This window comes from Anser cygnoides, chromosome 7 (assembly GCF_040182565.1).
Source record: "Anser cygnoides isolate HZ-2024a breed goose chromosome 7, Taihu_goose_T2T_genome, whole genome shotgun sequence".
NCBI lineage: Eukaryota > Metazoa > Chordata > Aves > Anseriformes > Anatidae > Anser > Anser cygnoides.
The window spans coordinates 8486894-8510863 of record NC_089879.1 but is presented as its reverse complement, the minus strand read 5'-3'; the positions used below and the strand labels follow the sequence as shown (position 1 = coordinate 8510863).

Below are 23970 nucleotides of genomic sequence, written 5' to 3'. Positions count from 1 at the left end.
TTAGTCTGGTTGGTGCTACTTGAAGGCATACTTCTTTAAATAAAAGAACACTATTTTATGAAGAAACTTCTTGACTATCCTATGTTTTAAAAAAATGTACAAATTAATGAGGAAAAAGCAACTTTTTTTTCCACCTCCCTGTTCTTAATTGCACTGGACTTTCTCAGTATGTATTTGAATCTTTTAATTTCTCAGATTATTTTTGTTTGCTTGTTTTCAATGGACCAGAAGTATTTGGGGGGTTGTCAGTCTATAAGATACCATGCTATGCAAGTTCATCTTCAATATATTGTGTATTTATGAAGTATACATAAATAGTGAGATGCACAGTTGCTTCAATGACCAGATGGCTTTATTTTCTGATTGTGAGAGGTTGTTCTTAAGAACAGCTGATCATCATTGTTGGTTGTCTGTTTTTTGCTTATTGCATTTCTCTTGGAAGGATACATGTGCCTTGTAGTTACAAAAACCTCCTTGTCCTAAAGGTCTTGTCATTGCTTCTGTAGGAAAGTGGAAAATGGAAATGGAAAATTCTGTTTAAAAATTTGGGTGGAGATGCCTGGGAGCCTGCAAACCATGGCTCTGACGTGAATCATGGAACTGCGGCTAGTAAGTTTGTGTATGAGAAAAGATTGCATGCTGTGGTCAGCAAGTATGAGCATGATGAGTTTGTTTGTGCCTATGCTCAACAATATTAGGCCAGTAATGTTGTTTGAGGCATTTCCATACTACATGTCGATGGTAACTTGAGTTACAGGCTGCATTAACTCTGGCCTGGTCGCTGCTGTGAACCCTTAGGGTTAGATTTTCTTAACGGGTATGGGAGTTTGGGAGAACATTACTGTGGTTCTAGACTACCAGAAGGTTTATTTTATTTTTTTGGCTGTTGAATTTTACTCAGTCCTTACTTAGGGACTTGTGTAGGTTGCAAATGTGTGTACCTAGGTTACACACTCAGGTAGGAAACGTAATATTGCATATCCACGTGGATATATTTGATGTTTGTATATCAGAAGTACTGTATATTTTCTCATCTAATTAGACATGTTGGAGTTGTGAGCTTTTTTTTTTTGGGGGGGGGGGGGGGGGCGTGCTGGGGAAGAGAGACTTCTTCAGAAAGCAGCTTTCTAGAAATTTCATGTTTAATGAACCCAGTTCCAAGGTGCCATCTACTTACTGAAGTATTTGCTTCAGGCGGGTGAATGTGAGATAAACTTTCTCTAAAGAGGTCACTCCATGTGAAGTATAGGAGTGTTGTAGGAAAAAGGTGAAATGTGAACGTGTCCACAAATAGGATTTGGGGCATCATTCAGGATGGGACAGGTTTCTTGGTTTTGGGGTCTGACCAACTTTCATGAAGGTATACGCCATCAGAAGGCATTCCTGGGTGTAGCTGTAGGACTACAATTTAAACACAGCTTATGGCTTAATAACTGTGATATAACAAGGAATAATATGACTGTTCATATTGCACTTGCAGTTAGATTGCTGGCCTGATTCTCAGTTGCTATACTCATATGATGGTGTAATTAATCTCTTTGGGGTTTATTTGTCACTTAATTTGAAGGTAAATTTAAGGAAGCTCGTGTAATGGAATTGAGGTTCAGACTCTTAAAATTTATTATTTTTTATTTTGTATATGACAACAATGCATCTTTCATTTGCAGGTGTTGAAATGTGTGCTGTCCTACAATTATTTTGTGTACATAAAATGTGTACTCTTGTACTAATGCATCACTTTGTTACATTATAGAATATTGAGTTATTAAATAAAAGGCAGCAAGCACAATAGGTATACTACAGCAAAATGAAGAAAAGGTGAATTTCACAATAAAAGAATGTCAGGATAATAGTAGGGAAGACTGACGTTGACAGTCTGTCTGTGATACTCTGTGCAATATGCTTTTCAAGTTTGCATGGCTGGATACAGTCAATCCTTTCTAGAAGGATTTTAAAATAATATAAATAAGAGGCAAGGCAGTGAAATCTTCCTTTCATCTAAAGGACTGTTGAGGGCTGTATTTATCTTCCTGGTAGTCTTAGAACCAAGCTATTAAGGTGTTTTCCCATGCTGAGAATACCGTTATTTTATAAACAGTCCTCTTAGATGTGATTTAATCACATTGATGTTGTGCACAGAAAGGAAGTTAGTAATTAAAATCTTTGCTTTTCGGTTTGTGGTTCCAAATATTTTTCTTGAATGTGAGATGTCCAAAGGAACACTGTCTGTGATTTATGTATGTGAAGAAAGGGAAATGCTATCTTCTGTTCAACTAGCATTCTCTATCCTCTCTTAAAATATTTTTAGTTTATGCTTGTCAGTAGCTTCTTTAGGAAAATAAGAACAGTTGCTATGATGAGCTCTCTGGGAGCATTACTCTGTGTAGATGCAGAAGAGAAATTAGAATCCTACCCTTGAAAAACAAAACAACAAGCAGACCACAGCACCTGACCATTATTTTGGATTCTTTAGAATTTATGCTAAAAAGCACAGAAGGAAAAACACTGAAGATGAATATTATCATTTGGTGCAGGGTTATATGCTGGGAGGCAGGGAGATTTGAAATCTTTCTTATTATTATTTTATGGCTGGTATGAAATATGAATACTTGATTCTATATCCATTTATGTTGCTTCCTCAAACTGAGGCAATTTTTTTTTTAATTTCTCTTCTATTAATTCTTCTTGTGAATATTTGCTAAATATCTTCTTGTTTTTTTCTTTTTTTTCTTTTTTTTTTTTTCCTCCTGAGACAATTCTTATTTTCAAGTAGCTTTCCACATAGCTTTTCCTGTTTGTTTGGGGATCTACACAAACTACTACAGACTGCTGGTTAGTAATATATTATAATCAAAATTTTCAAGGTGGGGCCTGGAGTACTGTGGAATTGTGGAGGAAATAAAGTAAAATGTTAATCAAATTGATTTTGGAAATCTTTGAAAGAAGTACTTGGGGATCATCCCTCATCATTTATAATGATTTCATTTCTATGAAGAGTGCTTTAAAGATTTTCTTACTGGCTTTACAATAAAATATGTCATTTTCTTTTTGGAGCTGCAAGTCTTGTGCCTCTCTGTGAGTGATGCTGGAGCATGCTCCTTTGGATGCACACTGACAAGTATGAAACATGGCAAGGAAGGCCGGATTTTCCTGGAGAACGATGGGGAATGTACTGAATGTACAATCAAGTGTATTAAATTTCCAGGTCAAGTTCTAATGCAATTGTAATTTTGCAAGGAAACAGTCTGCAAAACTTGCTGAAGCTGTCGGTATTTCTAGGTCTTTAACTTGTCATATTTGTCCTCCATGTGGGTTCTGATGTCCTTTGCTGTTGGTAGAGGAAATATGTCATTGAGGTTAAAATATTATATTATCTGGGCTGTAGTTCTCTTGGATAAGTTTAAGTTCCATGTCCTTCAACTTTCCATAAGCTGTCAAAAGTTTGTTATTTTCTGGTCTTTCTTGCTACAAGTGCCTATTATATTCGTGAAGCTTTATGGAACAACTAAGACTAAAGAAAATATGACGGGTGGTCATCTTGAAAAATAAATCAGAGGTGCTTACATTCGATAACAACACATTGCTGTAGAAATAATCAAATTCAATCTTAGCATTTTCCTAAATTTATTGGTTGCTATGCCTCTCTAAATAGCATATTTCTATGTGTGAGATAGATAGGTAGAGAGATAAATAGATGTATAAATAAAGTAAGCTTTTTATATACTCTTCAGGAAAACTTGGGTGCCAGTTGTCTTCATTGCCCAGAATTTTAGAACTTTCTGTGGAACTCTCATATCTTCTGCATAGAAGATATTCATCTACTGTTGCATGAACTGGAATTTGTATAAACCAACTTCCATGCCAAAATGTGCAGCATTTTAAAGCTTTTTCTTTTCCTTCTGCTATTTAGGTGCACACAGTTTATAGAGGTCTTCTAGAACAGACTTTTTTGGGGTTTTTCATCAGCAGTGCATGGTAATTTCATCAAAATATTATGTTTTAAGTAATGACTGAACTATCATAGTAAGTTTGAGATAAAGTTAATGACAAATTATTCAGCAAAATATTTGTTAGTAGAAGAAAAAAGGAGGATTTCTGTGGTTTTTTTTTTATGGATAATTCTCTGGTTATCATCAAGGTTCTGTTATGTTCAATTTCTGTTTTTTTTTTCTTTTCTAGATGAATGTGTTGCAGTTGTCTGAAACTGCTGAAAAGTTATTATGTCAAAGCAGGGAATAAGTAGGTAGCTTAGACATACTCAGGAGGGAGCAGGGCAGCAGGGAGTTATAAGTTACCAAAAAACGTGATCGACATTGAGAATGAAAATTAAATATTAGAAATGTCAACTTTGAGTGAACATAAATGTTGAGGTTTCTTTATTACCTCTATTGTGGTACAGCTTTCCTAGCATGCTATTGGGCCTGACATTAGGAGTCACAACTAGCAATTAATATTTTATTGTTTGTGGGATAAATGAAAATTATTCAGTCCTGTTCATATGTTAATTGATAGTTGTCATCTGTTATTTAAATGTAAGCATTTAGAATTGCCAGATGCTTTTGCTTCAACTTGTGAGTTTTTATTTCAATATGAAACTTTACCATGATGCCTAGTTTCTGAAGTCTTTGAATCTATTTTTTTTTTTTCCTTTAAAGTGCTTTAGCTTTCTAATGACTTGTCTGCCTTCTCAACATTCTGGTAAATTGGGATTAATTAAGAAGGTGGGCAAACTGGGATTAATTAAAAAGACTTGTCTGTAGAGCAGCTGGGATTTGTGTGATTTTAAAGGTGAAGGCTTGCATATAAAAGCAAAATAATTCTGCAACTGGTAGATTTCTATATATGTGCGAGTGTCTTTTGCATATCTTTGTGTGCACATATAAATATACTTGAGAACAGGATTTTCTGGAGCCTGGCAGGCCGGTTGCAGTGCCGCTGGCCCTTTGGCTGGCAGCAGCTACGTGAGTGCCTTTGCTTAGCAGGGCCACCACAGGAATCCCTGTGCTGCGGAGTGTAAGCGGGGAGGAGGAGGATGACCTTCATCTCCCTGTGTGCTCATACTCGAAAATAACATCACTGCCACTGCGTTTGAGCTGTGTTCCCAGGTTGCCCAAGGTTTCAGGAGAGTTGGGCAGGTAGATTCACCTGTCGGGACAGATGTGACAGCCAGCTTCGTGCAGCCGAGCGTGTCCTGTTCGGAGAGCAATTGGAGAGTTGCTGGGAGGCAGAAGAGGTAGCTGTTATGAATTGTTGTCCTCAGGACTGGACAGCAAGATGAGGAGTTTGAAGTTACTGTGTGGGCTTGAATATCATTGATGTTCCATTTCAGGTTACAAGCTGCTCTCTTCTTTCTGTCCCCCCAGATTCCAGCCTGGTGTTACTGGCTGGTGGCTGACATTTCTGGCTGTTGGCATCTCTGCCGAGCGTTCATTCTGTTTCGTTCCTCCCACACCCATGGCAGGATTTCTGCTCTGCTCCATGTTCCCTCTTCTAGGGGCAAAGGCATCAGTTGTTTGCAGGGACCTAACAGCTGTGTGAGAGCATTATATTTATTTCTGGCTTTTTAGTCACTGAACTAAAATGAAGACTTTGATACCTGTAAGTGGCAAACACAATTCCCCGTTGTTAGTTGTTATGTACTTAAAAACGAACAAACAAAACTCCACCAAACCCTGCAGAAAAAATGAGATTTGAGCAGATATTGCTTTGATATAGACTTTGAATGTATGATTTAAATAAAATAAACTTCAGTAAACTCTTTTTCATCTGTCGTACTTAAACTCTGTGGAGTGAAATGGTAGCATTTGGTAACTAAATAACCCATAAACATGTTCAGATGTTCTTCTTGAAACTCACTTTGACTTTCTGAATGTAGACCATTAGTCTAAGTTTGTTCTTACTATCTACTTGATGCATGCCTCATTTTGTGTGCATATAGTCTCTTAGCCAAAAGAGCTGCTCTCTCTCCATTTGCTTTTCCTTTTGTCCTCTTCGTATGCACTGAATGTCATATTTTTTCCTTGGACTTCATTACACTAGGATAAACAAGTGTCTTCTTACCAGGCTCTTATTTCTTCTGGTTACTCAAATAGTGTTCTCTGCTCATGTTCCAATTTAATCTTTCCCATTGTGTTTCCTGTGCCTTAATATTATTAACTGCCTGATCTCTTTTGGAAATCCCATGTTGTAGGATCATTTCTCTCTTTTCTGGCTGTATACCATTGGTGGCATGTAGTCATTCTGCAGCTGTTTTAATTCTCTTCTTTCTTCTCCAGTGGGCTAGTTGAAACTATTCCCGTCACTTCCAAGTACGTGATTTTACTGACTATTGCTAAATTTCATCTCCTCTCAGTTAGTCAAGAATCAGTATCACCTAGTTCTTTGCATAGGATGTATTTATTTCTAACAGTATGAACAAGTTCATGTCATCAATAAATTTCACTAGCATGCCTGTGCTGTTATTGGTAAGTCTCTTTTTAAGATCAGTTTTTGACTGCCTGTACGGTCCTATGTAATTCCCCATACAGGCTGAGTTTTTTGCTTATGGCTGATCTGTCGATCCCATTTTTATCCATCTCCTTACTTGCATTGTGGTTTTTGTATTAATTTGGTCTCCAGGTTTAACTAATTGTACAGCTTATTGGCGTCTTGATATAATGGTAGTCATTTTTGTTAAAGTTGTTTTATCGAAGATGAAGTGTGTGATGTTAATAAATTCATGTTGCATTTTATTCTACTTTCTCCTCACATTCATATTTTTAGATTAAACTATGAATATGGAATAATGAGAAGCTAGAGTAATAGCTTCTATTAATTCTGGGAAATTCCTTCCCATTTTGCATTAAATTTAGGTGCAATACTTGCTAGAATATGACAAATGGTATAATTTAATATATTTAATAGAGTGCCTACTGCATAACTTGCAAGTTAATGTCTTGGATCTTTTGTTTCCCAGTGTTCTGGTGTAGATTCTTATCTCTGGTCTGGTAGGACAATCAGTTATTTGAATTTTGTTACTACTTAAGTTGTGATATTCTCCAATTCCATATACTTATTTCCTGAGCTTTTGTGTGATAAACATTCATTTTGTTTTGTGGTATCTTTAATTTCTGTGATTATAATCACAGCATCTCAGTTTACCTTTTAAGATGGAATTCGAAGTCTTGCTTAGAGTTCTTGCCTTAGATATGATGATTTTAGCCTCACTTGGAATTCGGGCAGTATTGTAATTCTAGCTTGAACTTCCGCCTCACAAGGCAATTTTCCAGTTAGCAATAAGGTAAGTAGCATCAGAGTCAGTTCCATTGCTCCATGAATTTTAATTAATTAAAATGAAAAATTATTTATGCTGAATACTACCGGAAGTACACACATTCATGGTGCTACCCTGTTTAAGTCAGTTACCTTAATTATTAATTAGGTCAATGAAATGAAATTCTTCATCGGATGCTATGAAGTGAACAAATACTAGCTGTCACTGAGAGAGCAAGTTCTAACTGTCACTAGCAAAGAAATAATATCTATATATAAAAGGTTTATGATCCCAAGGATTGTATTTTGCAAAGTAGTTTGGGAAATTGAATGATTTTTGTGCATATCTAGTTATTAAAGGTAACAATTTAATCAGTGTATTTGACTAACCAGCTGGAGTGTTAGTGAGTATGTACAGCTGCTCTGTTTTTAATCTATTATATCCATATGGATACTCAAATTGTTACTGGTACATTATGCACATATATAACATTCTTTCATCTTCTCTATTCTTTTTCCACACACATGAAAAGTAGTCACTGATGGAAAATTTAAATGGAAATATCTAAGAATTAAGGATGATGCATGCTGGCTTAAAAAGTGCTAATTAGTTACACTTGGTACTTAAAAAGTAATTATGCAATTTGCCCAATATGAAAAGCTTTGGTGCCATTATATGCTCCAGTAATGGCTCTATCGTTAAGTACTTACACTAAATCAGAGGTAATAGATGTGTATCTGGTTGATATGTTGTCAAAATAAGTATTTTTACTGGATTTCTGTTGTGGAAGAGAGGTTTATAATGAATTATATGATTTTTTTCTGAATCCTGGCCTGAGGAACACTAATGTTTGTACAGGGAGAGGTATTAAAGTGTAGGCATTTGAGTCCAACGATCCTGTTTACAAATAACTCAATTTTCATTAACATTAGCTTCCCCAAAATATGTGGAAAAAACAGTTGACTAATCTGCCCATACTTTGCTCTTAGATAGTAAATTATACAGTTTTTCAAGTAAGGTTCTTTCGTGTTTATTCACAAATCATTTAAGATAATGATAGTAATAAAAAAAGCCAGTCTGCTCTGTAATCCAAAGAAAATGGAAGATTTTATGTCAGTATATATCTGAAATACAAACTAACTTATCACTTCTTTATGTGTCTCTGTTGGTTTATATTTCAATCTCCATTTCATATCAAAAGCAAAATTTTACAGCTTATTACTACAGAAACAAGCATGGGTAGAGATTCTAAGAAGAAAATAAATCAGCTTTGGAGCATTTTTGAAATTTGCTGTTGATGAGTTTTACATGCTCATTAACTGTGACACTAAGATCAGTGGCTTAAAGGAATTTTAAAGGGAACGGAAACATCTAACAAGAAAAAATTGGCAGAAATAGCAGATAAGCCCGATACAAAGATTTTTTTTTTTAAAACTCATTTGTGAGATGGAATACACTGTGTGGCAATGAGAGCAGTGCAGCTTTGTGGATGATGACTTTTGTGGGTTTGGCTTACTAGCAATGCCATGATGAGTCCTAAGATGTGTTTTAAAGTGGAAAATACCTGAGCAATATGGAGAACTGGGAAGTCAGTGCAATGCTGAGCGTCCACTGGGAAATTGAAACTGAGCCTTGACATCTTTCTGAATAGAGGGCTATCTGAAAACTTCAGTTTATTCTCCTCAAATCTCTGACTTGATAAAGTAACCTTTATGATCATTTTCATGAAATATTAGCAGGAATGTCTGTTCTGAGATGAGAGAGCTAGGCTGACCTGCTTCCTTTAATAAGCAGAGGGACTTCTCTTTCTGGATATTTGGGGGGCCTATTTGCCTGATTATATGACGTTATTTTCCCCTGCATTAATCCCCACTTACAATTCCAGTGACATTTAGAGAATGTACACTAGTCTTATTGAATATTGCCACCTTAACTTGGAATTAACAGCTCCTGCAAACCTTGCAGCCTAGTTGTGATCTGTGACATATTCTGAGTGTAAGAACAGCCCCAAACAGGTCATAACTGAAGAGCTTTGTAGCCTTGTTTTATAACTAGCCACTTTTTTTTTTTTTTTTTCCCTAAGTGGCTTTTTTCATGGTATAAATCTCCATCTGAAATATGTTTTTCAAGCTTCTGTGAAAGCATTGCCCTGAGACATCATTTCAGAAGCATCTGTTTGTACAACGAGATAGTCTATGGAGTGCTAGGGCCCAGCATAAGAACTGTTTTATGTTACTTAATGTGATTGTGTGGTTCCATGTCTGTTACATTCTTTGAGTTGCTTTCCTGAAAAATAAATCTGCTAAGGAAGTGGTGGTAGTTGGAAATGCAAGTGCAGTTTTGTTAATAGCAAGCCAGATCCAAACATGACTTCAGCCATGTTGTGGTGGTGGGTAAAGGACGCCTTGTTGGCGTCTCTGTTTTGTCTAATGGGAATTTAATTTTGTGCCCTAAAAACAAATGAACAAACAAACAAAACCAAACAACGCAGCCAACTCAACCGATCTGCTGTTTCAGTGCATTCAGTACAGGATTTAGTGGGAATAGCTGTAAATGACTTCCGCCATTGGGACAGTACAGATGTTTGCCTCTTGCTGACTTTACCAAGAAGAAATGGACCATCATCTTATACTTTAGTCATCAATGTTTGTTACTGGGGAAACCTGTAATGCAAATGGGAGGCTTCAGAAGCATTAACTCATGGGGACTGGAAAAAGACCAAGGGTCGGGATTCCGGAGTTAACAGATGGCCAGTGAGCCTTTGCTAAAATCAGCATAGATTTATGGTAAGCTTTCTCCAATCTTTCTATTGTTTCACTCATCTGTGACAGTTGCATACTTCAAACATAGGTGTTACTATAGCAAATGCATATTAAGGCATTGTCTGTTCTTTTCATGGAGTTTTACAAATGGGCCATACCTTTTGTTAGGCAACTGTTTGTAAAATCCTTGATTTGACATCTTTTCCAAATTTGTCTTTTAACCATACTCCAGAGGTAGTTATTCTGTCTGGCTATTTTGTGTTTAAATTAAGTAATTTCACATCTTTTAGACCAGAGAACTGACTGGTTCAGACAAATTCACAGAAAAAGGAGAAGGAAAAATCTGCTCTTCCTTCATTTCTATCAAGTATTCACACTCGTGTGCATTTTAGGGATACAGACTGCTCTGTGTTGCGAGCTGCTCGTTCTTCTTTTTGATCTGGAGACTTGAGTTAGTACCTGACTCCAACAAATCAGATTTATCAGTTTCTCCAGTCGAGGTTATCTGGTTTTCTGGAATCTTAAAATTGACACTCACTGACTGGTCATAAATAACTTTTTTTTTTTTTTTTTGGCAAAGTTCTCTCTTTTCAAAATGAGAAAAAAAAATGGTGCTTGGAACTTTTGCAGATCTACAGCTGGGACTTCTTGATGATGAGCTAAATTATGCCATCCATCCTTTATTAGTCTGACTTTTCAGGATTGTGAGTGTTGTAGTCCACCGTTCTTATTTCAGTTCTGAATGATCTCTGAAGATTTCTCTGAATTCACCATCATGATTGATTTCTTTTTTTTTTCCCCTTTCTTTTTGTTCTCTGTTGAATCGTGTCTGACAGCTGAGTTGTTGCAATGCTTTAGGATGCTCATATCAGTGCTGAGCATCTAAAAATCTTTCCAAAACTCTAAGATACAGAAGCAGCAGACTTAGAAGTCATGTAAAAACTTTTAAGATCACTGCGTGGAAGAGGACTCAATTCAAGTTTATTCATAAGAGACGTGGCTCTGTGTTCTGCTTTTATCCATCACCAGGGGCTGTTTAAAACTTGTGCTCTTTTTATGCAGGCATTTGTGCAAGGTAACCTGTGACCTAACGTGTGTAGCCACCCCAAGTTCTAATGGATAGCAGGTGGTGATTCAGAGCTTCCTTATGACTTATTCATAAATCCCAACAGTCACTTGTGCCAACATATTAAATGCATTACCAAAGGGGACTCTTTCTGATTTTGAAGCAGGCAGATGTTATTAACCTCATTTGGGATGTTGCCTTATCTAGTATATAGAGGAAATGCACGTATCTTTTATGCGGAATAAGCTGCAGTTTGGTGCTGAGGAAATCCAGACTCCTACAGGTAAATAGCACAGATCCATATGGCTGTGGGTAGCATATAAAAAAAAAAAAAAAGCTGGATAAATTGAAGAATATGGGAAAATACTGGTCTATTCAATCAATAATACATGTTTACATCCTATGAATTCTTACTTATCAACATGTTTTTCCCTCCATTATATATTGGCTACTCAGTGGCTTAAATCTACTTCTGAAGATCGGTATGTTTTGTCTTAAATATCTTTATTTGCAATTTAGCCACGTACTTAATTACAAGACATTGGCCTAACATCCTTCGGTTTTCTCAGTTACCGCCTAAACCTAAAGAATCCCTCTTCCATCATTTGGCATGTGCAGAGTTTCTCATGTGTAATAAGAAGAGTAATCGGAACTGTAGCTCAAAAGCACTAAGAGCCTTTCAACAAGTTTCTGAAGACGAGCTTTGCTAGCCTTGCCTTTAGAAGCCAAGGCTGTATGCCTGCAAACCCACGCCAGATGTAACGTGCTCAGGAATGGCTGTTTCAGTGGTTGAAGTGTGTTTTGTGGTTTAGGTTTGTCCAAAAGAAACCCAGTTTGTGTTGCAGGATTGCTCTGGAGCTAAGGTGTATGTGGTGAGAGAAAAGGAGGGTAAGATTCACCTCAAAAGTGTGTTCTTGGTTTGAATTTGAACGCTGATGTAGATGAATGAATCGCATGAATTAAACTGCTATTCCTGAACTCAGCTAACTGGTTTCCACTCTTTCCAACTCTGAACAGATTTTTGTTTAGAGAAGTTTGAGTTTTTTATTTATGCTTGTTTATTTTAAAAAGCAATTAAGTATGGTGACTTGACTAAATACAATTCTAACGTGGGATTTTATTATGTGAAGCTGTGTACATTCTGCTATGAATTCTTTTTTGTGTCACTAGTATATGATCAAAACAAAAATACAATATTCGCATCTCCTTTGTAACAACTATTAACTCCTGTAGCTTTATACCAAAATAACTGAGAGAAGGACTAGGTCCATTGTTAGTCAAATTTCTAGGTCTCTTCAGTTTTCACAATGATGTGGGGTATGTATCTAAATTCAAGAAGAACCAGTAAATACTTCCGTAAGGCTCACTCACCAACTGAAAGCTTTTTAAAGCAGCCTTGTCAGTTTAAATTTCCTGAAAGTATCATATGTAAAATGATATACATGTGCTGTATAATCTTATCCTCAGTAAATGGATTTGCAGCCTAAGAATTTCTGTGAATCAGAACACTTGGATCCTCAGGCTGATTCAAGAAAAAGCATTTTAAAATGTAAAGGGATTAAAAACTTGTATCCCAGTGACTTTATAAGCAAAGATTTAACTTATTTTCCAACTAAATGCAAAAGCTGACATTAAGCTGGCAATTCCCACAATCCAGGCTGAAGAAGCCGTCTCGGTCTTGTGTACAGAGATAATTTTTAGACTTGGTGCTTAGAGGCAGCTGTTTTATTAAGCTACTTATCTGGGGGTAGAAAACAAGGCAAGAACGTAGCCTGGCATCAAGGGGGCCCAGCTGCAGCCCACCCAGCCTGCGGCTGGCCTCCCTCTTTGATGGAGGAGCTAGGGAGAGGGGCATCTGCTGCGTTTGGGGTTGGAAGGCGTAGGGAGGTGCAGCCAAGTGACCTCTTGAAGTGGTGCTTTCGTCGGCCTCTGCTGCTGGGAGAGCTGTGTGCAGGCTGGGACCTGTCCGGCTCCTGGGCCAGGGGAGCAGAATGAAGGTGTGGGTGTTGGGAGCAGTGGGCAACGTTGAGAAAATGCAGAGCAAAAAGAAACTCTACAAAGTATGTAGGTGTTTTTTTTGTTGTTGTTGTTTGTTTTTAAACAAAACCAAACCCATGAACAATCATTTATTTACTCAATCTACTTTATTGGCCTTAATTTGTGGAGTCACTGAAACTTCCTGAACTACCACATTTTGATGAACACTTCTTTTCTTTGATTTCTTCCCTTGAAATGTTGCTTATTAAAGTAGCTATATTTTTAAAGCCCAAGTGTTAAACTTTTGTTTCTTAAAGCGATGAATAAAACATCAGCTTCTTAGTTGTATATTTTGAAATGCCTTAAAATATGTAGTCTTGGAGTGATTTTCCTCTCCTTGGAATTTTCTGTGGCTTTATTTACCTGTTTTTGTATTAACTAAGAATATGCATCCATAGAACTCAAAACTCCAATACAACAAAACACAATAAAAGCTTGTTTTGAGGATGAGTCGACAAGCCCTCTGGCTCTCTCTAAGCAGATAACACTTCAGCTTCCTTACTGAAGAGCCAGGTTGAGTTTTGCTTTAGCAGTAACATGTTCCAGTTTCATGGCCTAGCAGCGCTGTGCACGGCGCTGGCCTTGGAGAGTTGCGGTCACGAATGACTGAAGCTCAGCTGAATGATTTAAGTGCACCTTCTGGTGAGTAATCAGTGAAAAAAGGCTCATGGTGACTGAGGCGCATGTTTAGAAATGTATGCAGAAAAAAGATTTGATGTACTTTGTACAGGACAATTTATTTTGTTTTCTTTTTGTCCTTTTTGTTCAAGAACAGCTCACATCTCTTATGTTATTTTTACTCATTGCTGGACAGACCCTTATGCTTAGATAAGAACTAACCAAAGAGTACCAATACCAAGAACCTTGTGTCAGAAATCAAGGCTCAGCTGGGCTATGAGGGGATGCAGCATTTAATCCTGGAACAGCACTGAATGGTGTTATGTCCGTAGCTCCACTTCCACCTGCTTTGATTACCAAAGCAACGTTTTGGTAAGAACTTGGCTTGGAAACTGAGTCATATGGTGAAAGAAGACTGTGCTGTGTTAGAGATTGCGAACGTTTTGGAAAGTTTAAGGTCAGCTGAAAGCTTAAGGAAAGTTGAATTTTCTGTGATTTGACTCGTTGTTATTAATGTACTAAGTTTGTGTGAATTTATCCTTGGAATGATTTTCTCTAAAAGAGAAATTATTTTTGGATTGATAAACACGGAATCAATTTTGCATCTGTATTAGCTGATCAATTGCAACTTATGAGTCTTGAGTTATTTGAAATGCCAGCATAAACAGCAAATTTTAGCCCCCAAACTGAGGGGCAAATAAAAGCATTCTTATTATTATTATTTTTAATTGTGAGAGGTTTCTTTTGATCTGGATTCTAGATCATTTTTGAAATTCTGGATGAATATTGCTTTCAGATCACGTTGATTTCACAGAACCTTTCCTTTCAAAGAATATTTGAGTTTTCTTTTGTTAAATAAGACCATTTTATTTTTTGTTTTTATTTTTTCCTGAAAATTAGAAGGATAATTGTTTTTGTTAGCTTACCATATCTGCTCACTTAATTCTGCATGTAGCTAAACTTTCTGGAAAAAAAAAAAGATCAAAACAACATCTAAAAAATAATTTTACTCACCTCCTAATAAAAAATAAATTGTTAGAATCCAACTGTGGATGATGTAGAGGTTGCTGTGTACATCAGCACAAGCCTGAGGAATGGAGGACTGGAAAGTTACTCAAGAAACATCCAGGGGAGCAGGTTAAGGTCGCATGGGCAGGGAAGTTGATTCTATTTAAACGTGATTGGTTTCAGTTGTCATCCTTGCTACACTAATAATCTTTTTTCAGCTAAGAACTTCCCTTCCAGATAGCTGTCTCTTTACGCAAACCAGCGCATTTCTGTCTGAATTTGCTGTATGTTGCAGTTTGATTTGAAGCAATTGTTGCTGTTTGATGCGTCTTTCAAATGCCTCTTTTGTTGAAACTCCATCAGTGCCAGGAAACTTGCTCTGTGCTTTACTGTTAGAGATGACTTGTGTGTGCGGTGACCAGGGCAGTTTAGATTTGTTCTGATGCATTACACAAAACCACTAAATGACAGCTTAAATAGTTAAATGCTGACAGGCTGAGCTGATGGCATGTTTGTATGTTGGTGCATTAAATATCGGAAGTCTCTCTTCTGAATGATTCTGTTTCATTCTACAGAGGCCAGGACATAGCTTGCTGAGAGCTGGGGAAGCTTCTCCATCAGCACGAGCTGTGGTGGGATTGCTGCTGGTGCCTCTCCTTTGGTGTGCAATGCATGGAATCATGGATGGGGCAGAGCCAACCCATGCCTCTTGTTCTCCCTAATTTCAGCTGCACTGAAGCCATTCTCAGCTCTAGTGCATTTCACTACCTGAACCATGGCTTCTTCTCTAAGCCTTAGGGTCACTGCTTTTTTTTTCCTTTTTTTTTTCTTTTTTTTCCTCTCCTGACCCTATTTCAGAGTGATCGCTTGCTTTCTTGTTCCTTTTCCGCTGCTTGTTCTCAGCAGCCTAATTTGCTGGCTTTGGACTTCAGCGCATGGCTTTGTTGGTTCCTGATGTTTTTTGGGCACTATGCTGCACAGCAGACGTACCTCTCTGTGGAAAGGCATAGTTCCTATTTATCCTGTCACCATGAAGAGTGGGCACTTGTTTGTAATCTGTTCTGCTTTGTGTTTGAACTGCGTGAGGAAAGATCAGCAGCAGCTCTGAGAGCTTCTCGTAGCAAAGTGAGATCGTCAGCCTCAGAGAGGGGAGCGGGTGCAGCCTGTTATCCAGGCGTAATGGAAGAACTGCTGCTCGTGTGCGACAGACTTTCCATTGCCTCTCACTGGTAAGACAAGGCAGACTGGCTGTGTCCCCAGGTGCTGTGCCTGCTCCGTGTCTTTTCCGTTTCATAAGGGTGATGTGAACAGGCTCAGCAGAGCTCTGGTCCCACAGGGGAGGTGTCCTGCCTCTTGTACTCTACTGAAAGGCAAGCGGGTCATTCCAGGCAGCGTTCTCCTACCTGTGTTCTGCTTTTGTGGGAGGCTGGGCAGCCGCGGCTGTGTTAGTGCGTGACAAATCCCCTTACGTCCTCTCGCCTAGCTCCAGGTATGTCTTCTGAGCTGTACTGATCGCTGCCGTCCTAAGCTAGGGCACAAAGGGTTTGGAAATCCCAGCAGGATGTTTTTCTAATATTTTTGTTCAGTGAATTGGCAATTTCCTTTTCAAGACAGGATTTGAAGAGACCAAATTTTCTGTTGTAGTTTATCTGCTTGGCAGAAAGAAATTCTAAAAGAGAATTTTCTGATTCAATGATCCTGTGGTGAATAAACCTATGGGGTGTTATACTAAAGAACTTCAGAGATTTTTTTTTTGTCATTGTGCTAATATAGTACCTCGTTTAAGCCCTAAACCAGGATCAGACTCTGTGTAGGACAACATGCAGTCCCAGTAGATTTTTTTCCCCATTACAACGACAGGGGCACACAGACATGGATCAGGTTGTAGGATGGACCCTGTTCATTTCCCTGGGTGTGTCGCTTGCTGTAAGATTTGGAAAGTTCAGAGACTACCTTTCAGAGATTCCAGATAGTTTTGTGGTGTATATTAGCAATATTCCACTGTTCTGTGCTTCATTGAAGGGGAAGAAAAAAAAAAAAGAAGAGGAAAAAGTGAAATGATGCTATTTCTCTTTTAAATAGCACAATTATTTTTTGTTCTGTATTCTTCTGTGTTTCTGCAGACAGTAAAAGTGAAAACAATCCCTTTTCCCAAAGCCCAAACAAAGTTACCCTGAATCTATGCAACAATGACTAGGACTTTAATTTCAGAAGGTGTAGGTTGGAAGCTGGCAGGGTATTTCAGACACCAGCTCTGGAGCTCCTTTTAGCCAGACCTGTGAGGAGAACAGTTATGTCTGACCTGACTTTATTTTTTGATGGACCTTTGTGCATTAAAGGACAAAGCGGAAGGAAAACCATCGTGAGTTAGAATCCATACTTATGATAAATTAGCTTCTCTAGTGTTTACATACATTTTTTATGGGTAGGACTGCACAGCACACAGATGTCCTTGCTGCAGAGATGTGCTCGTTCAGTGCCCAGCTTGCATCCAACCTGTGGGGAGCAGTCCCTCCCTCTTAACGAGTACGGGCTGTTTTTTCTGAAAGAGGCTTTTGGCTCTTAACGGTTCAAGATCTGGGTATCAGCTGTGTGGGAATTTGGGAACCAATCAGGTAGAATGTGGCAAAAATACGATAGCAACAAAAGAGTTGTCTTAGCAGCTGCACTGCCTGAGGTTTTGTTTGGGGACTGGGAGCCTCTTGTGAAGAAGAATGTGTGCTGATGGGAGGTGGAAGAGGGGAGGCATGGCTGGTGTTCGTGTAAAAAGAAACTTGAAAACCAACTTCTATTCATTTGTCTTTTTTTCTTCTAGATTTTTAGTCGTTACACTCTCAGAGAGGGGAAAATCAAAGTTTAATTGTGAAATGATCCCAAAAGCAGTGTGCAGTAATGCAGCTAGTGGGAGCTGGGGCTTGCAGCCTAGTAGAGGTATTCTCCTGCCAGGTGCACCCTGTTCTTGACAAATACACGATTGGATGGGTTGGCGTTAATTGGCCTAAATGACTGAAAGGAGAAGGCAGCTGCTTCCTGTTGAGAACAGGTGTTTATTAGAAACTTGTCTCATAGAGAAAATGAGAAATTTGGGAGTAGGTGACATGCTGGATTTAGAGCATTTGGTTGTTACCTCAGGAAGCTTAAGTTAAAACCCTGAACTAGGTCACAAAGGAAAATGGGATTGATAGTGATGTACAGTGAAAAACTGGAGCAGCGCCTTTCCTTTTTGCCAGGTATGTCAATATGCATTGTCTGTATGCTTTGTTTTGTGTCACACAACTTAAGGTATTTTATGAAGTTCAATGACAGAGAAAGCTGCGTATTTCTTACAACACTTGTGTATGGCTCAGTTTATGCATGTGTGTATATATCTTTATGAAGTACATACAAATATATAGGAATGTTTGTGGGCTTCTCTGCATTCCATGGTAAATAAAAATAACAGGTAACTATCTTTTCATATTTCTAATCTTGCTATTAAATCAAAACCTGTAGACAGTCTTATTTTAATGTGGACACTGCTTAGGACTGAAATCTATTTTTTAGGTAGGAGTGATGAAATTAAAGACATTGTCAAAGGTATTTCTGTTATTTTGTTAATACACTTAACTTTGCCCCTTTTAGAAATGGAAGTCTGCTTTGTAGGAAATAAAGGTGAAAGAAATGGCCCTACTAATTAAAGAAACCTAAACTACTGTAACACTGACATTTTTAAAACACTAGGGTTAATGAAAGATAATACGTTACTTCTGGGTAATCTTACAAACTGGAATATTCAAGAGCTACTTGGGTACACACCTTTACTAAATGAAATGATAAAAATATTGCGGTAGTTGGATAAAAGTAAGCAATTGCCATGTTGGTCTGGCAACTTGTTTTTTTCACTGATAATTTATTTCTTTCTTCTCTTGGTAATGTTTTGCTATTAAAATAACTCCTGCTTAGAATGGGCAATGTAAAATATTAGAGCAATGAGGAGTTCATCTTGCTTTCTGCAGATTCTTTGGTAGTACTTGCTTAGAACAGTAGCTATTTGGGTACACATGAGAATACTTTGGGGCTGCTGTTAATATTACACTGAACTGAGGCTGAGTAGTCACAATTTCAAATACTTCAAACCTCCTTTTTTTTTTTTTCCTCCCCCCTGAGAAAATATGTTAAAATGATGTGAAACTACTAGTACAAGTCATTCTGTGAATCGGGTAGATTCTCTGCCTCTTACTCAAGCAGGGTTTTTATTTATTTATTTATTTTTACAGCTTTTTGATTTCTTGAACTCTGTAGCATTTGCTATAATTAAATAAGCTGCAATACAGAGAAATAGATGATGCCTTAGTTTTATATCGAATGCCAATTTGATGTTCCATCAATTCTTAATTTTCAGTATAGTGGCAGGTGTATTTTTATAGCCAGAGTTTTGCATGACATCTGTGAACTAGTCTGGGCGTTGCTGTTAGACGTTGTCTGTCTCATGTGATTTTGTCCAACTATGATATTAAAATAGATGCAGAATATGTGTATTATTCAAGACAGGAGAGATGAAACTACATTTCTTGAAGTTTTTCCAGTTTTTTTCCAGGTCAGTGGAGGATATTGTGCTATTTGCAGTATATTTTAAAAGTCATTTAAAAGAATTTGATTTCAGAATTGGGATGAAGAGGACTAGGGCCACCTGGAAAATATTGGCAAGATTCAAGCTGTTAATTGGTGTAGCACTGCTGTAAAAGCATGCAGTTCACTCTTCAACTCTGTAGTTTGACTCAACCACATTCAGTTTTATAGAATCTTTCCATTAATATAAATCCATCTGCATAAAACAGTATTTAGTAGTCTGGATTTTTTCTAGAAGGTAGGGGTTAGGTTGTTTTAATTCCCCAGAGAGATTTTTATTTTCTATCTGATTTAGGGTTAAACCTCCAGAAAATGGTGAGCCATATTTCAGTAAAATACCTGTATTTGGGTACCTGTGTTCTGCAATCAGGCTGTTATCTCTAAGAATATTCTTGTTCATCTTGTGGATACAGAATCAGGTCCTTTGAAGTCTTACTAAAATAAGAAAAATATCTATGGATATCTATATATTCATTAGAGGAGGAACAGCAGCATAACAAGAGATAGAGGTGGGGAGGAATTTTTCCTGAAGATAATCCAGGTAATTTGTTAGAAATCTGCATGGGATTTTCTTCTCATTGCACAATATGAATTTCACTATTTAAAAAAACAAAACAAAAGGCTAACAATCCACTGAAGGGCAATAATGCATTTAACGAGAGATTTCTGAGCTCTGGTCTATTTTTCCTTACTGTCTCTCCCAGCAGTCAGCCTCCTAAACTGTTTATCATGCTGGCTGCACTCTGCTACTCTCCTTCATACTGTATTAGTGTCTTGGCAGACCAGATTCTGTTAGGCTTTGCTGTCCTTCTCAATTTATTTTTTAGGTTTGAGCCCTCTCAAGAAATTGCTGCTATTCTTGGAGAGGTTCCATTGCTCCAAAATCTGGGTTCATATATGTAGTTATAAAAATAAACAAATACTTGGTATCAGTGGAGAAAATGATGTTTCTTTGCTTAAATACACGGCAATCAGCATTTGGTTTGTCTATTAGATAGCTGTGGCTTATTCTCATGTATTTTAGAGAATGTATCTATGTACTCTGAAGACAGAAGTTATTCTGACTTTCTCAAGACCTGTACAGTGAAACTAAGGTCTCAGTATTTTTTTATCTGCTCCAATTATAAATCAGGTTGTTAAATGAAAATAGTCCAATCACTTGTGCAGTCAGAGAGATGCTGTGCCAATTTTTCACCTCATCTCTTGGCCTCTGTTCATCCACAACTCTGGAATTCGTTTTGTCAGAGCAACTTGAAGTAAAGCACTTCGGCATATGTTGTCACTGGAAGCTAACAGGGAAATCGCTCTGCATGCTTAAAAAGTAGAAAGCTTTTTCTGTACGTGTGTCAGTGTTTTCCTCGGATTTAATAGTAGGGTTTTCCTCGACCTCATGGCTTTGTGTGCTTGCTCCTCTGATTCACACCGTTGGTGTTTGGGGGCTGCCCAGTTTTATCCCCCATGCGAGGTGGCTGAGAGGCTGGCCGTGCTGTGGGCACCTTCCCTGTGCGGGGCCTCGACTTCCCATCTTGTTGGCACTGCCTTTGTGCCACTGCTTCCAAAGTCACTATGAATGAGAATTCAAAACCTGTGACTAAGCTGAGTAATAGAAAAATAGCTGTGATGGAAAACGGAGGCGTTTTTAAGAACTTCATGTTAAACGTATGCAAATGGATTTTCATCTTCTGGAGTCCATTTATTTTTTTATTATTTTTTTTCAAGTAGGATTTCTCATGGCTTGTGGCAGTGTGTTGTGTGTCCAGAAGTGACAAACTTTCAAGTGAATGCTTATACAAGAGAGTCAAAAATAGATTTTTCCCATTGAGAAAATGATTATGGATGAAACTTTCCACGCAACAAGGTCCTGATCATGCAAGCTGCATTGATCCCGCATAATAGTGTCTGAAAAAAATAGCGCTGACTGAATTGGAATCAAATTTCTACGCTTTGGTAAGCATAATTAACCCCAGAAAGATGAGCTAGAGCTTCCTCTGGAGGAAGGTAAGCGGTCACAGGGAATTGCAGGTTGCATACACACTGGCATGCAGAAAGGCAGTTCTTGGGCTATTTACACCGAGGACAAGCTGCAGCATTAAGTGCAGGAAAGAAAGAATTCTCTGGTTGCTGTTCTTGCTGGGATATGGTTGGAGCAGCAGCTGCTATTTTGTGATGCGGATATATTGGAGAAGTTCTGGAGGAGGGAAGTCTTGCAAATGTGACACTTGAGGAATGCTGGAATAACTTGCTTGAGTCAGAGAAGAGAAGCTTGGGGTAGATGTTTGTAAAAGGTGAGCAGAAAGGAAGGGATTAGCTCTCTTCCCTCTGAGCAGGGCAGGAAGTAGTCTGTTTAAGTAGAATCAAGAGAAAAATAAGCTGAACGTTCAGAAAAACTTTCTAACAATAAGGATAAGTCAGTACTAAAATAGATCACTTAAGAAGATTGCAGACTCCTGTCACTGGAATTATTAAGAACAGATTAGACAAATAACTAGCAAGAAAGGTTTCAGCGTGCTTGGTCCTGCCTTGGGATAGGGCGTGTTAAAACTGATGTCAGTGCAAGGGTTTGGGGGGGAAAAGTCACGGACCACCTAAGGGAGTAGGAGAAAAGTCTCAGGTGGCCTCAGATGGTATTTCTATAGTCATTTTAATTTACATTTAACGTTCCTATGTTGTCTTCATTTTCCCCACTTCATGTGTCTTCCAGATCTTCACAGGACTGTGCCCATTTCTAGCCCCTTTATAGATCCCTTATAATGGCTTTTGGTCACACGCTGTGATGCCCTGTTGTAAATGAGCTGCCTACAGCTCATATTATATTATATAATTATATATAATTATATATTATATATAATATTATATATGTATATAATATATATTATATACATATATATGCATATATTATATATATACAGGATATTATGCAGCAGAGGGAAGAGATTCACTTTATTTATTTGCGTTATGTAAGTGAAAATACATTACCTGAGTAAGATGCCTGGTATGTTTGTAATTTGAGAGCACTGTCTGCTTTTTAATGCAGTAGTCTTTCAGTAGTTCTTGGAATCGCTACAAAAGTGGAATATGGACTAGCAGCCATTTTCAGCCACAGTAAATGAGGAAAGAAAACACCTGCTGAAGTGTATGTTCTTCACCGCTCGAAGATGATATATCACTGCAATCTTTAATAAAAAAATAAAAAATTGTCCTTGAAATACCGAATATTCTGTATGGGGAAAAAAGGCTGATGTGTCACTTTCATTTTACTTTTGTGTTTCTTAAATTGTTTTGGAGCTTGTTTTTCCTTAAAATAAATTAGAAGGGGGAACTGAAAACTTGAATTAAGTAGTAGGGATGTTTTATGAAAAAAGAAATGTTACTTTTGTCAATGAGTGAAGTTGAACCTACTTAAGAACATGTTTTTAATTAGTTAGTATGTGACAAGTTGTGAATGTTCTTACTGCTTCTAAATATACATTTCTCTATTAATGCAGAGCAGTGTGTAACAAGTAGAGGAGTGTGACTGGCATACACAAATGCTATCTTAATGTGTTAAATATTTATTCTTCTTGATTAGTCACTGAAGGAAAAGTAGAGCTCTGGTATATTCGGTGTCTTCTGTTTTAATATCCATTATGAAAAAATTAGCTGACAGCAAGGTTCTACAAGAGACGTAAAAATGCAGGAAAATCAAATGCAAGTTCTTAGGATCTTCGTCAGGTACTAATCAATACTTTTTGCCTGGAATGTAAGGCTGTTTTTTTTTTTTAATTTGTATACTTTACAAGTTTCTGGGGGGAAAAATCCTTTTATTGCCTTAAGTGTGAGTGGCTCCTGCAGGCACCTGGGGCTGTGTCTCCCATGTAGCAGTGGTTTGTATGCCTTAGCTGCTAAGGGTTCAGTTCAGGCTTTCCAAAGTTACACGTGTGTCCCTTGTGGTGCCTCCATTTACTGTCCACAAAGTCATTGCTGCTTCCCGTCATGGCTGAGAAATGGCCTCTTGATCTCTCTATTTCCTTCTGGTAACACAGTGAGCGCTGATTCTGGCTTGTCCTGTATGGTGGTTCAAAACTTCCCTTCTTTCTTAATTAAATGTTGATCTCTTGAAGATTTTTTTTTTTTAACTGTGTAAAGGCTGGACACAAGATCGCAAGCTGAAAATGCTGCCCTTGTGTTTATGGAGGATCTGATCTTACAACTTTGAAGTGCAGTTATTGTTTTTCTGTTTTAAATAAAACCATTTTTCATAAAAAGATGGAGAAAAGAAATGGAACAGCAATAAAGAGAATAGTCTTTGGCTGGTAGACCGATATTGATATTGAGCTGAATCTGTATGCTTGGTATAGCAAAATCTGTATGCTCTGTCTGTGATATTCAGGTATATCTGAAGTAGGAGTTACAAAAGAGTCCAGCATTCCATGAAACTATCAATAGAAATGTGACTAATTAATGTAGAGATAAATGAACCATTCTATAACTCCTTTTATTTAAGTAAGTATTGGTAGCATTATGAATACGCCTTATGGCTTCTCCCCCGGTAAGCCTGGGTTACAGCTCGGACCTCTGTCTGTCCACCTACCAGCAGCTTTGTAGGTCTCCAAGTGCCAGGCACTTTGAAACGCGGTGTT

The 23970-nt window shown here is 37.8% G+C and overlaps 1 protein-coding gene across 13 annotated transcripts in view; it reads left to right on the top strand.

Moving 5' to 3' along the window:
* The window catches only part of ATRNL1 (attractin like 1), a 495684-nt gene that overhangs the window by 14498 nt on the left and 457216 nt on the right, over window positions 1-23970 (top strand). Inside the window, exon 1 of one of the 13 annotated variants that reach the window (XM_013174614.3) lies at window positions 17848-17973. The exons of the other annotated variants lie outside the window; for them this stretch is intronic. The gene's annotated coding sequence lies outside the window, so the exon portion shown is untranslated. Of the gene's footprint in view, window positions 1-17847; window positions 17974-23970 lie in introns of those variants that run through there. 13 annotated transcript variants of the gene reach the window in all.